Source organism: Doryrhamphus excisus, linkage group LG18 (assembly GCF_037039965.1).
Source record: "Doryrhamphus excisus strain RoL-2023G ecotype Guam linkage group LG18, RoL_Dexc_Guam_v1.1, whole genome shotgun sequence".
NCBI classification, from domain to species: domain Eukaryota; kingdom Metazoa; phylum Chordata; class Actinopteri; order Syngnathiformes; family Syngnathidae; genus Doryrhamphus; species Doryrhamphus excisus.
This window is the reverse complement of record NC_136374.1, coordinates 5,793,985-5,806,429: the sequence shown is the minus strand read 5'-3', so window position 1 is coordinate 5,806,429 and position 12,445 is coordinate 5,793,985. Positions and strand designations below refer to the sequence as shown.

General features: G+C 38.1%; 1 protein-coding gene across 1 annotated transcript in view; it reads right to left on the bottom strand.

The window, feature by feature from the left end:
• LOC131105954 (sodium- and chloride-dependent taurine transporter-like) overlaps positions 1-6,858 on the bottom strand; it is a 38,049-nt gene extending 31,191 nt beyond the window's left edge. Inside the window, exon 1 of the mRNA XM_058054521.2 lies at positions 6,401-6,858. The gene's annotated coding sequence lies outside the window, so the exon portion shown is untranslated. The remainder of the gene's footprint in view (positions 1-6,400) is intronic.
• Between the last annotated feature and the right edge of the window lie 5,587 nt (positions 6,859-12,445).

The following is a 12,445-nucleotide window of genomic DNA, read 5'->3' as shown; positions in this document are numbered from 1 at the left end:
ATTGGATGCTCATATCACCTCCTACTTCGGTACGGGACAAAAAATTAAAAATAAAAATAAAAAAAATTAAATTGTGTTATGGAAAGCAGGAAGTGAACAAATGTAACAGTTACTGATTGTAAAAGTACCAGATGGGGGGGGGTAGGATTTAATAAGCTTTGCTTCTTCCTACTCCTTTTGGACATGTGGAACTGTGAACTGATTATGGGATGCACTCAATTGTAATCTGATGCATGTTCAAATGAAATAAAACCATTACCATTACCATTACAATGTAACAACAATGTAACAATCAGTATTACTTTTGACTCCAGAATAGTCGCTCCTGCATGAGAAGAGTTGTGTACTCATACTTTGTCTTGCAGTGCAGTGCTGGACACTTACCATCCATTTTGGGTAAATAGCAACCTAAAGTCATAACAAATTAGTTTTTAAACGCTAAATGAAAATACAAATATAAGGCATTCAGGATATGCTTTCAAATTGTGCAATGCAGTATTCTACAGTGTCCACTATGTGTCAGTAATGTTACATTGATGAGACAATATCAACTGCAGGAAGTACTGTACAGAACAGGAAGTAAAAAAGGAACTCTCCCTATCAATTCTTAATTTCCGTATTTACCCTCATGATGTGTACTACATAAGGTCATAGGCGTGTAGAGGTGATGATAGGGTTTGTTTTTTCATATTTACAAGGTAAAATATTAATATAGATATAATATATGAATAAATATATAAGAAATATATATAAAAATAAAAATATAAAAAATATAAAAAATATAAAATATAAAAATATAAAATATAAAAATATAAAAATATAAAAATATAAAAATATAAAAATATAAAAATATAAAATAAAATTATAAAATATAAAAATATAAAAATATACACATATAAATATATAAACATATAAACATATAAATATATAATAATATATAAAATATTCATATTTAGACGTTTGCAACAGCTTATGAAGGTTCTATGAAAATATTCAATTTCAGGGAACCAATTAACCTGGATAAATGAGGGATTACTATAGATTGCTGTATGCTTATTAAAGACATGCTAAACGACTAGATGGGACAGCCCTGAGAGGGACCCTGATATTCACAGGCGTGTAGAAAGATGTCCTCAGTTGTTTTTTGTTTTTTTTTTATTGCGTGGCCTTCCTCTTCTGGGTCGACACCGTGTCACTGCACTTAAGAGTCAGGTCGTTTGCTTTGGAAATGAAAGTTTTCTTTTCCTCGATGGTCTAAACTCCTCACAGGGAAACAACAAGAGCACTCAGCCAAGGCCAAACAATAATGCCAGATAATGCTCGACTTAGCTTAGAAACCCAGCAGGGAACAACAGACACAGAACTGAAGTCCTGCTGTGAATTCAACTTAGGACTAGACCTCCTCGAAGGCTCAACTAGCCTGGAAAAGTCTTGGATATTTGCTTTGACAGAAAATGTCACGCAATACTCTTCTTTCTGCTCTAGTCCAGTGGGGGCACCAAAAAAGGTGTGTGTCGTGTAAAATGTTCTTCCATCTGCTGGATGTGGTGAGGCACTGCCCCACTTGGCTGCCAGCAAACGGAACAAAATCTTCATATCAACAAATTGAATAGGATTCTCTATTATCTTAATATGAGGTCTGGCTAGCTTGAAGTAATAATGTCATTCTAAAAATGGTAAAGATGAGCTGTAAAGTCGTCCCTCGCCACTTCACGGTTCAAATTTTACGCTTTTACAGTTTTTCAGGATTAATGTTTTGTGGTTGACTACAGCCGTCAATCACATTTTATGTGTTCTTGGCCTAAATTAAGCTTTTTCAAGTGTAAAAATTGTTAAATTAATGAAAATACAAATATAAGGCATTTAGCCAAGTGTTAGCATAGTTATCAGTGTGACTGGCATGAGTTGTGGCCGACAGTAGCTCCTGTATGAATGTTCACTGCATTGTTTTCTGCTTGTTAACAAAACCATTGAAGTGCACCATGAGTCTCTTCTTAACAACAAACAGAGGTGTTGGTAACGTTTCATTGATCAGACAATAGCCACCGCAGGAAGTACGCTGTCAATCATAATGTGTGAGTCTATGTTCGCTTTTATTTATGTCTTATTACCCTATTTTTAGCAGTGCAAAAGTGACTACATGGGTGTTACTTCATGTCTAGAGTGGTCTAATCATGTTAAAACTGCATTTAGAAGGCCGCAAATATGTTTTCTATGCTCTGTCTACAAAAATATTGTAGATATGAAGCGCCTTTTTAAGGTTATGCCACAGCAGCTCAATAGGACTTTAACTAGGCCACTCCAAAGTCTTCATTTTGTTTTTCGTCGGCCAATCAGAGGTGGACTTGCTGGTGTGTTTTGGATCATCGGATCATCGCCTAAGTTGGTTTCAGCTGGTGGTCATAAACAGATGGCTGGACATTCTGCCTCAGGATTTTTTACAGAAGTACAGTGGTTGCGTTTATCACAGGAAGTCCACAGGTCCTGAAACATCAATTCAGCCCCAGACCATCACACTACCACCTCCATATTTTACTCTTGGTATGATGTTCTTTTTCTGAAATGCTATGCTATTTTTATACCAGATGTAATGGGATACACTCCTTCCAATGACTATTTTTCCAAAGCGCTTGGGGATCTTGGCAAAGCCTTTTTGTTCAGCAGTGGTTTTCATCTTGGAACTCTGCCATGCAGGTTGTTTTTGCCCAGTGTCTTTCTTATGGTGGAGTCAGGGAGAACCCTCATCTTAACTGAGGCAAGTGAGGCCTGTAGTTCTTTGGATGTTGTTGTGGGGTCTTTTGCGCAAGAAAAACAGTTAATATGAGCTAGCTAACAACGGACATCATGGGAATACCTATTTTGATGCTTAAGCCCTCACAAAAAAAAAATGGCGATATTGTTGCATTTATATAACTGACTTGTATATTAATCAATGGTAATGGTAATGGTAACGGTAATGGTTTTATTTCATTTGAACATGCATCAGATTACAATTGATTACAATTGAATACAATTTGATTACAATTATTAGATTCCAATTACATCCCATAATCAGTTCCCAGTTCCACATGTCCAAAAGGAGTAGGAAGAAGCAAAGCTTATTAAATCCTACCCCTCCATCTGGTACTTTTACAATCAGTAACTGTTACATTTGTTCACTTCCTGCTTTCCATAATACAGTTTAGGTTTTGGTTTTTTTTTAGTCTCATTGTTCCCCCAGTCTGAAAACATTTACCATTCAGTTCCCCCCAAACCCCTCAGTGTCTCTCTTGTTCTCATTCTTCTTTCTTCACCCTCTCATTTGTCATAGTCTCATTGTTTCTCTAGTGTCATTGCCTTTTTGTTCTATTTCCCCTTGTCTCTCATGTTCCTCATAGTCTCGTTTTTCCCCCGGTCTGAAAACATTTACCATTCAGTTCCCCTCATCCACTCAGTGTCTCTCTTGTTCTCATTCTTCTTTCTTCACCCTCTCATTTGTCATATAGTCTCATTGTTTCTCCAGTGTCATTGTCTTTTGGTCTTACATCAGCGCTGCTCTCTTGGGTCATTTTGGTGGTCCGGCCACTCCTGGGAAGGTTCACGGCGGCATGTTTTTGCCATTTGCGTGGTTCGCTGGAGTGCCAAAGCTTTAGAAATGGCGTCATAACCTTTCCTATACTAATAGATCTCAATAAATCTCAGTTATGTTGTGTTTAAACATCAGGGGCAATCCCTTTTTCACACAGGACCATGTGGGTTTGTATTTTTTCTCCTTTAATAAGACGTTTCATTTAAAAACAAACACTTCCACACCACTGTATACACTGTATAAAGAATCCTAATTGCAGAAATTCACTTAACACTGTCAGATCTGAAACCAATTAACCACAATTGTCGTAACCGCAACCTTGCTCCTTTACCACCAGCATCCATCATCATGTTACCACTCTCACACACATTGAAGTGATGTCGCACATTCGCCTCACCAGTTAGCGCCCAGGTTGTTCCTTGGGGACATTGATCAGCAGCGGCAACCACACGGAGTCGACTTGACATTAATGGACGTCTCATCGCCATCTCCGGTGACAGTGAAGGCAGTACATGAGTATGTACTCTAATCTGGTTAAATGTGTTTAAAGAGTTCTGATGCATATTAATGTGAACTCACGTGAACCTACGTATGTGTGATCTACTAAATTGACAGCCAAGTCAAGACCACACCTGCTGTGTAAACAATCTGACTTCTGTGTTGCTCAGGTATCATCAACCACTGTCTTCCTACTCATTGTAAGGCATCCGGCGTTGTTATGTAAGGCAACGTTTTGTTTCATAATGGCAGCCAGAACGTTGGAGACGTTGGCCGCGTGGAGGAAGTGGGCCACCAACATCGATGCATCATGTGACACACCTTTGACACATTTAAAAAATGATCAAATGCAGCCGATATATTGCTCTCATTTCCCCTCATCACTCATGGATGCATCACTCAACGTTGCATGGTTCGATATCCATGCTGTGATCATGGATTAACACGAACACTCATGATAACATGGAATACTTGCAGTATCTTGTCGTATTTTGAAGATTTAAAACACTACCAAATCTTGTGCTAGTTCCGTCAACAACAGCGACAACACTTACCATGTCCGCTATCCTTAGGATGGCTGTGTCTTCCAGCACAAGACATGTGCTCCAGTCCTCAGGTAAAAAAAAAGTTGACGGCAAACGAGTCTTTGTAGCGAAATTGAAAGCTATGTATCCACTGTGAATGACGCTGAGACTAGCGGTTAGCGGTGCGTCATGTTAGTTCGCTAGGTAAAAATAGTTTTCTGTGTTAGCTGCAACAAAAATAATATGGCTGTAGCTTGATTAATATACAAGTCAGTTATGTAAATGCAACACTATTGCCGTTTTTTTTGTGAGGGCTTAAGCTTCAAAATAGATGATGTCCGTTGTTAGCTAGCTCATATTAAGTGTTTTTCTGGTGCTTGAATGCACAGAAAAGGTAAAGAAATATGTGTTCACGTTTCACATAATCTTGTATTTCAACCCTGCTTATTTCTACCTGTAGAAATCTTAATTTAGGGTTTCTTACCAAGTGAAATTTACTTTCTGCACGCACAGATAATTTAACTAATATCACTTTTTTTATCTTATATTTGGCCAGCCCTTTTTGCTGCGTGAGAGTGAAATGAGAAAGGTTTAAAGACAACGACACTGGAGAAACAATGAGACTATGACAAGTGAAAGGGTGAAGAAAGAAGAATAAGAACAAGAAAGACACTGAGGGGATGAGGGAAACTGAATGGTAAATGTTTTCAGACCGGGGGAACCATGAGACTATGAGGAACATGAGAGACAAGGGGAAATAGAACAAAAAGGCAATGACACTGGAGAAACAATGAGACTATGACAAATGAGAGGGTGAAGAAAGAAGAATGAGAACAAGAGAGACACTGAGGGGATGAGGGGAACTGAATGGTAAATGTTTTCAGACCGGGGGAACCATGAGACTATGAGGAACATGAGAGACAAGGGGAAATAGAACAAAAAGGCAATGACACTGGAGAAACAATGAGACTATGACAAATGAGGGTGCAGAAAGAAGAATGAGAACAAGAGAGACACTGAGGGGAACTGCATGGTAAATGTTTTCGGGGGGGGGGGGGCAATGAGACTATGAGGAACATGAGAGACAAGGGGAAATAGAACAAAAAGGCACAATAAACGGCAAATGTTTTCAGCCTGGGGGGAGAATATGACAAGTGAAGAAAAATGAGGTACAGCCCGCCTTTGAGAAGGAGTGAAAGATGAAGAATGAGAAGAAGAGAAAGGCTGAGAGACCGAGGGGAAATAAGTGATACGTGTTTTGAGACCGGGGGACAATGAGACTGTGAGAGATATGAGAAGTGCCGAACGAGAGACTGAGAATACGAGAGAGAGGATCGGAGACTCGGAGGCTCGTCCACGTCGAGCATCTCATGGTTTCAAGCGCGCGCATGTTCTCAAGCTTCATTTTATATCATTCATCTGTTCATGAGAACCTGACGAGGAAAGCTTTCAATCATTTCCAGCGCTTCAAACCAACACAAACAAAAAAGTGACTTTGACGACGATTTGAAGCAGACAAAGGAGGACAATTTGGACCGGGAATCGCCCTCGTTTCTTATTAAAATATGTGAAATAAAATGAACATTCTCCTCGTAAAACAATCAGGGTATCATCTAGCAGGTGACAAGAAGTGCCTGTCAAGATGTTGACCCCCGAAAAGGGGGACAAAGGACCATCAAAGACAGAAAGATGAAGAGGAATCTTAAGAATAGGATGAAAGTGTGTCACATTTTACGCACATTTCAATTCAAACAGAGCATCAGCCATCAGCGTGCGGGAGCGCATGAGGATGCGCACTTCTAGGCTTTACCTGCTGTCCTGGTGTGATTTCTCAATGATTCTGTCCCGAAATAAAAATGTCCTCTTTGTCCTCTTGTTTCCACGAGTGAGACTTGACCGCGCGGCGAGCCTCCAAATTGTCCTATTTATAAGCTCCTCTTTCTGACCTTTGTCTCCTCAAACGAGGGGGGACCAGGGAGATATGATCGCCAGTGGAAAATCACCGGCCCTGCCTCCTCTGAGCAACAGGAGAGCCGCGCGTCCGACGCCTTCACGGCGCGCACCCCGCCTCGGAATTCTGCCTACGCGAGGCTGTCGCGCCTACAGAGGGCTGGTCCGCGCAGGTGTCAGCATCACGTCCGCAAGGGGAATAAAACCGAGCTGATGAAAAGAACCCCACGACGACTGCATCCACGCCAACACTCTCGCTGATATAATCACCAACACGAGCAAGGCGGCGGGAAACAAAGGATCGCTCCAGACGCCGTCCGTCGGGGAGGGAACTGGCGATGTACCAACTGCACCTGAACGCAGCATTAAGGAGCATGAAACTGTCAGGCTGCTGGCTGGGACGAGGCGACCGGAAGTGAGGAAGCAGCATCACCGGCTGTGGGTGACAGGTGCACGCGGGGCAACCTGCGTGACGTCACGTTCACGATAGAACTACAACATGTAGACTTGACCGCCATCGTGCTGACTGTTATGTCAGAGGTATCCAAAGTGTGGCCCGGGGGCAATGTTGGCCTTGCGGCTTGGTTTTGTTTACATTGTAGAAATACAATCAAACACAATAAAACAAATGGCACCATATGAAGACAAAAGGCGTAAGTCTTAATACTAATAACTAATAATAACTGAAAGAGTTGTCTTTTGTAGCAGTTTTACTTTAATATATTCAGTGTATATATATATATATATATATATATATATATATACATATATATGTATATAGCAGTGCTTGATGTTGAATAATTGAGCAGTTTTTGTGTGCTGACTCTGTCCATGGTGCTAAACGACACAGCAGTGACCTGGACTCACACAGTCTCGAATCAACACCTTTGCGAGTCAAATCCATGGAAGATATTTTTGTGCATATCTGCATGAATATGACTGCCAAGTTGGAGCATTATACGTATATCCAAACTCACCAGGAAGTGATTAGACTTTTACAACAAAGTAGCTTTTGCTGTAGACCAAGGTGTCCATTCGTATGGGCCCACAATATATAATCAAAATATGACTTCAAATTAAAACAACTAACACAAAAATAAGAATAGAAGAAGTTAAAATATTCAGACAAAAAAGTGTTACTCTAATGACCAATTTTATGAGAATGACATCATAACATTATGTGGAACAATAATATAATTTTAGTAGCAGTTAGCTGGAATACTAAATAAAAACTTTTTTCAGTCACAATATTATGAAAAAACTAAACAATGAATAAAGTGAGGAAAATGTTATAAAGACATGAGAATGAAGTCTAAGTTTATGGTGATAAAGTAAAGTGATAATTATGAAAAAAAAAGTACGGAGAAAAGTTTACATTAAAAAAATGAAATGAAAAAGACGAGTCATTTTACAAAAATAACATCAAAATACAAAGAGAAAAAAAATTGTACTCAAACAAGAAAATGTAGTAATTTCACATATTCTATTTTGAAGAAAAATAATGTAATTTTAGTTGTATAAAATGAAGGCAAGTTTATTTATTCATACACAATTCATACATGAGGTTCTTTGTCTATATGTGCCCTGTGATTGGCTGGCGACCAGTCCAGGGTGTACCCCGCCTCTCGCCCCGAAGACAGCTGGGATAGGCTCCAGAACCCCGCGACCCTCGTGAGGATAAGCAGTAGAAAATGAATGAATAAATGAATTCATACATGAGTGCTTTGCAGAAAATAAAATCACTTCATAAAATCATTCCATAAAAACATAAAAGAGTTTCAGAAAGAGTTTCTCTTTGCTCTGTAGACCAAAGACAATAATTTCCGTAATAATAATCTCCATAATTGTGGTAGCACACATTGCAGCTGTGTATTAGCTGGCCTAAAGGAAGTATGTACAGATTGAACAACAGGGGCTCCATGATTAACCCCTGGGGAACCCCACAGGTCATGGTCATAGCCATTTGGTGTGAGAAACAGTTACCAATTATAACAAAGTACATACTTCCTGTCCTCCAGATAGGAGTTGAACCAGTTTACAGCAGAACCAGAGATACCATCCAGTTTTCTAAGCTCTGCAACCTAAGATCACGTGGGTTTGATGTCAGGTTCGATACGGAGTGGTAATTGTTCTTTAGAAGAGGTTTAATGACAGCAGTTTTTAGGGGGCTTTGGAAATGAAGTGAGATGTTAACTCGATGAGTGAATTATGGTAGCAAAACACCCAGCGCAGACTTTAGAAATCTAGAATCATCTTATTTTTTAATGAGTCTAACCTTTTTGTATCCTATTTCTTGCCATAATCTGTTTCCCTAAGTCATCCCTGAACAACTACAGACCTGACCTGACCTCTGTCGTGGGTGGCTTCAGTCACATGCTGAGTTAGACCAAACATTTCAAGAACAGTGAGCTTTTTACCATGCTACATGCTACGTGCTACATGCTATGTGCTACGTGCTATATGCTACTTGCTGTGTGCTACATGCTACATAATAAGAATAATAAAAATAAAATCTAAATATAATGGGAATAAAGTCATGATTATGAGGAAAAAAAATGTACAAGAAGAAAGTTGAAATAGTTTGAAAATTTAAAAAAAACATGAAAGGGAGTAAAAATATTAAGAGAAAAAGTCGTATTGCAACAAGAAAATAAATGTAATTTCATGAGAACAATTCTTTACATGCTATGTTCTACATGCTACTTGCAATGTGCTACATGTTACATAATAAGAATAATAAGAATAAAATGTAAATATAATGGGAATAAAGTCATGATCATGAGAAAAAAATGTACAAGAAAGTTGAAATATTTTGAAATTTAAAAAAAAACATGAAATGGATTAAAATTAAAATTAAAATTAAAATTAAAATTAAAATTAAAATTAAAATTAAAATTAAAATTAAAATTAAAATTAAAATTAAAATTAAAATTAAAATTAAAATTAAAATTAAAATTAAAATTAAAATTAAAATTAACATACATTTTATTTGTATAGCGCCTTTCAAAATACTCAAAGACACTTTACAGAAAATGGAGTTGAATAAAAACAAGTAAACAGAGTAAAAGATACATTAAAATGCAACATTCATTCATTTATACACAGTTAAAACATGAGTAAAAGTGGGGCGGAGCACAGCAGTCAGGTATAAAAAGTTTTTAAAAATATTATAAAGTTTAAAATATTAAGAGAAAAAGTCATATTCCAACAATAAAATAAATGTAATTTTACAAGAACAATTCACAATATTATAAGGAAAAATAATGTGATTTTAAGCAGTATGGAGTTGAAATATAAACAAAATACAGTGTTTTTAATAGGGCATAATAGAATGAAAAACAAAACAAAATAAAGTTGTAATTTTGGGGTGTAAATTAAGAAAAGTTACAATATTATGGGAATAAAGGCATATTTTAAAAAGTAAATGTTTTGAAGAAAAAGCATATTCTTCAAGTTCTGAACGAGCAATTAACATTAAAATACACTAAACATGACCACACTAAAATATGACCACCTGGGTTACAGTATAGTTTCTATTCATCAGACCGAGTCCGCTGTATCAAATGTTCCAAAACAGCTACTGTATATGTATTGTTGCACTCCTACTGAATGAATGTCTGATATGCTAACACACGTGGTTTTACCCAACATCACAACTAGGATATCCTGTTGCTGCAGTGTAGTGTCTCTGTATTCTATTAACATCCAAATGATCCAGCAACGTGCCAGTGCAAATGCCCAAGTGGAGACTCCACTGTCAGTAAATAGGAAATGCAGATTATTGTAGCCAAAAGGAATCTAACCTAATCTAATCTCTATTTGATTTAACGTGAAATAAAGCTTATAATTGTTCATTTGAATGGGTGGCCATGTTTTAATGTGCCCTTCTGGTCAAACCTTTTTTATAGTCTAGACTCGCCTCTGCCTCCAGTGATAATGATAATAATGAATTGTAGTCTATTTGACGCCATGGAGAATAGAGCATTAGTAAAAATTCGCAGATCAGAACCGTAAGCGACGTACTTTAAGCTTGTTGCAGGGATGTGCCTGGATGTCGTTACGCATTATCGCCGATAATGGGCCGATACAATTAAAATGTCTACCATTATCAAAGTACATTGTTATAATCACATATTGTTCATATCACCCATTGCTATGTCTCATACATCAGTGTATTGTATTGTATTACCCGGCATGCCTTGCAGGCACGTGGTAAATATTTAAAAGCTGCAATGTTTGTGATAGTACTTAGAATGGCACGTCCTTGTTGTCATGTGATAGGTGTTGTGATAGTTATTTGTAGGTGTTGGTTGCAGCTGAAGTTGAAGTTGTAGACCATTTACGGCCCCATCAACCAAAAATCGGGAACGTCGAGTCGGAACTGCACTCCATTCAGTCAGACTCAACATTACAATGGGAATGCTAATGTGAACGCGAGTGAGGGCGAACAAATGGAATAAAATGTAATAAAAAACAAACATAGCAATAATCTGTGGTGGTCAATTTTTATGTGTGGCGACCCGCCACAGATTCAGTAAATGATGACTATGTTATTTTTTTCTCTGTTTTTGTAATGTTTAGACTAAAGTGCGGCCTTCGGCACATTCTAAAAACTTTAATTTAACAAGAAAACTTGAAAAAAAGCAAAAAATTAAAAAATCAATAATTTGACAATAAATTAAAAACCTACAAATACACAAAAGAACTAACAAATGTATATATTTTTTAAAAATTAGGTTGTGGGAAAAGTTATAATGTAGGGGTGTCACAGAATCTTGTGTCACAAGACCTCGCAAAATTAAAATGGGACAAAATTTTCTGAAAATTCTGAAAAAAGCTGTCTCATGAGCACAAGGCCTGCAGTCATAATGAATTAACTAATTAATTAATTAATAGGGATTAATAGGGAATCTTAATAATCTTAATAATTCATCTTAATAGGGAACAATAGAGAGAGTACACCACTATCTGTATCTGTAACTGTACTCGGAATGTGTGGGCCATAAACCGAAAGTGGGCGTGTTTTAACCAGAAATGGGTGGGGCTTACATCAGTAGATTATTTTAAGTCTGAAATTGACATGTTTATTGTTTATTATTCAGATATATGTGTTCTGTGTATGTGTAAGTGATCTGTAAGATCATTTTTAATGACTGATTCTGGTGGCTCTACCATTTTAGTATGACTGCTGCTTTTGACACAGTGGACCGTACCATTTTTTTTAATCTCGCTTGGAAAACTGTGTGGGTGTCAGGGGGTCTGCCCTTGAGTGGTTTAAGTCTTACCTGTCAGGGAGATGCCTTGCAGTGGGTCTTGGGGGATCCTCATCGTCCACGGCTCCCCTTGACTGTGGAGTCCCTCAGGGATCCATTCTTGAGCCCATCCTATTTGGTCTCTACTTGGTACAGCTGGCTGTATTTGCCACTCACAAAAAATTACCATGCCCCCCTGGTACCACGGCTTTTAACAGGAACCAAAAAGAGGGGGCACATCACCCAAATTATCGCCCCCCTGCATTGGTTGCCTGTACATTTTAGGATTGATTTTAAGATTTTATTGATGGTTTTTAAGGCGTTGAATAACCCAAATACATCTCGGACCTCATTTAAATTTACACTCCAGCGGTCACTGAGGTCCGAGGGCCAGCTCCAACTGGCGGTGCCCAAGACGAGACTTAAGACCAGGGTAGACCGAGCCTTTTCTGTAGTCGGCCCCAAGCTATGGAACTCTCCCCTTCTCAAGTAAAAAAGGCCCCCACCATCCAAAGCTTTCAGTCTCGTCTTAAAAGCCACTTTTATTCTCTGGCTTTTAACTCGGCGTGAGTCGTATGGTCGTCTGTGTCTTTTAGTCCTTTCTTTAAGTTTTAATTGGTTTCATTTTTTTATTTTATTGCTTTGCTTCTTGT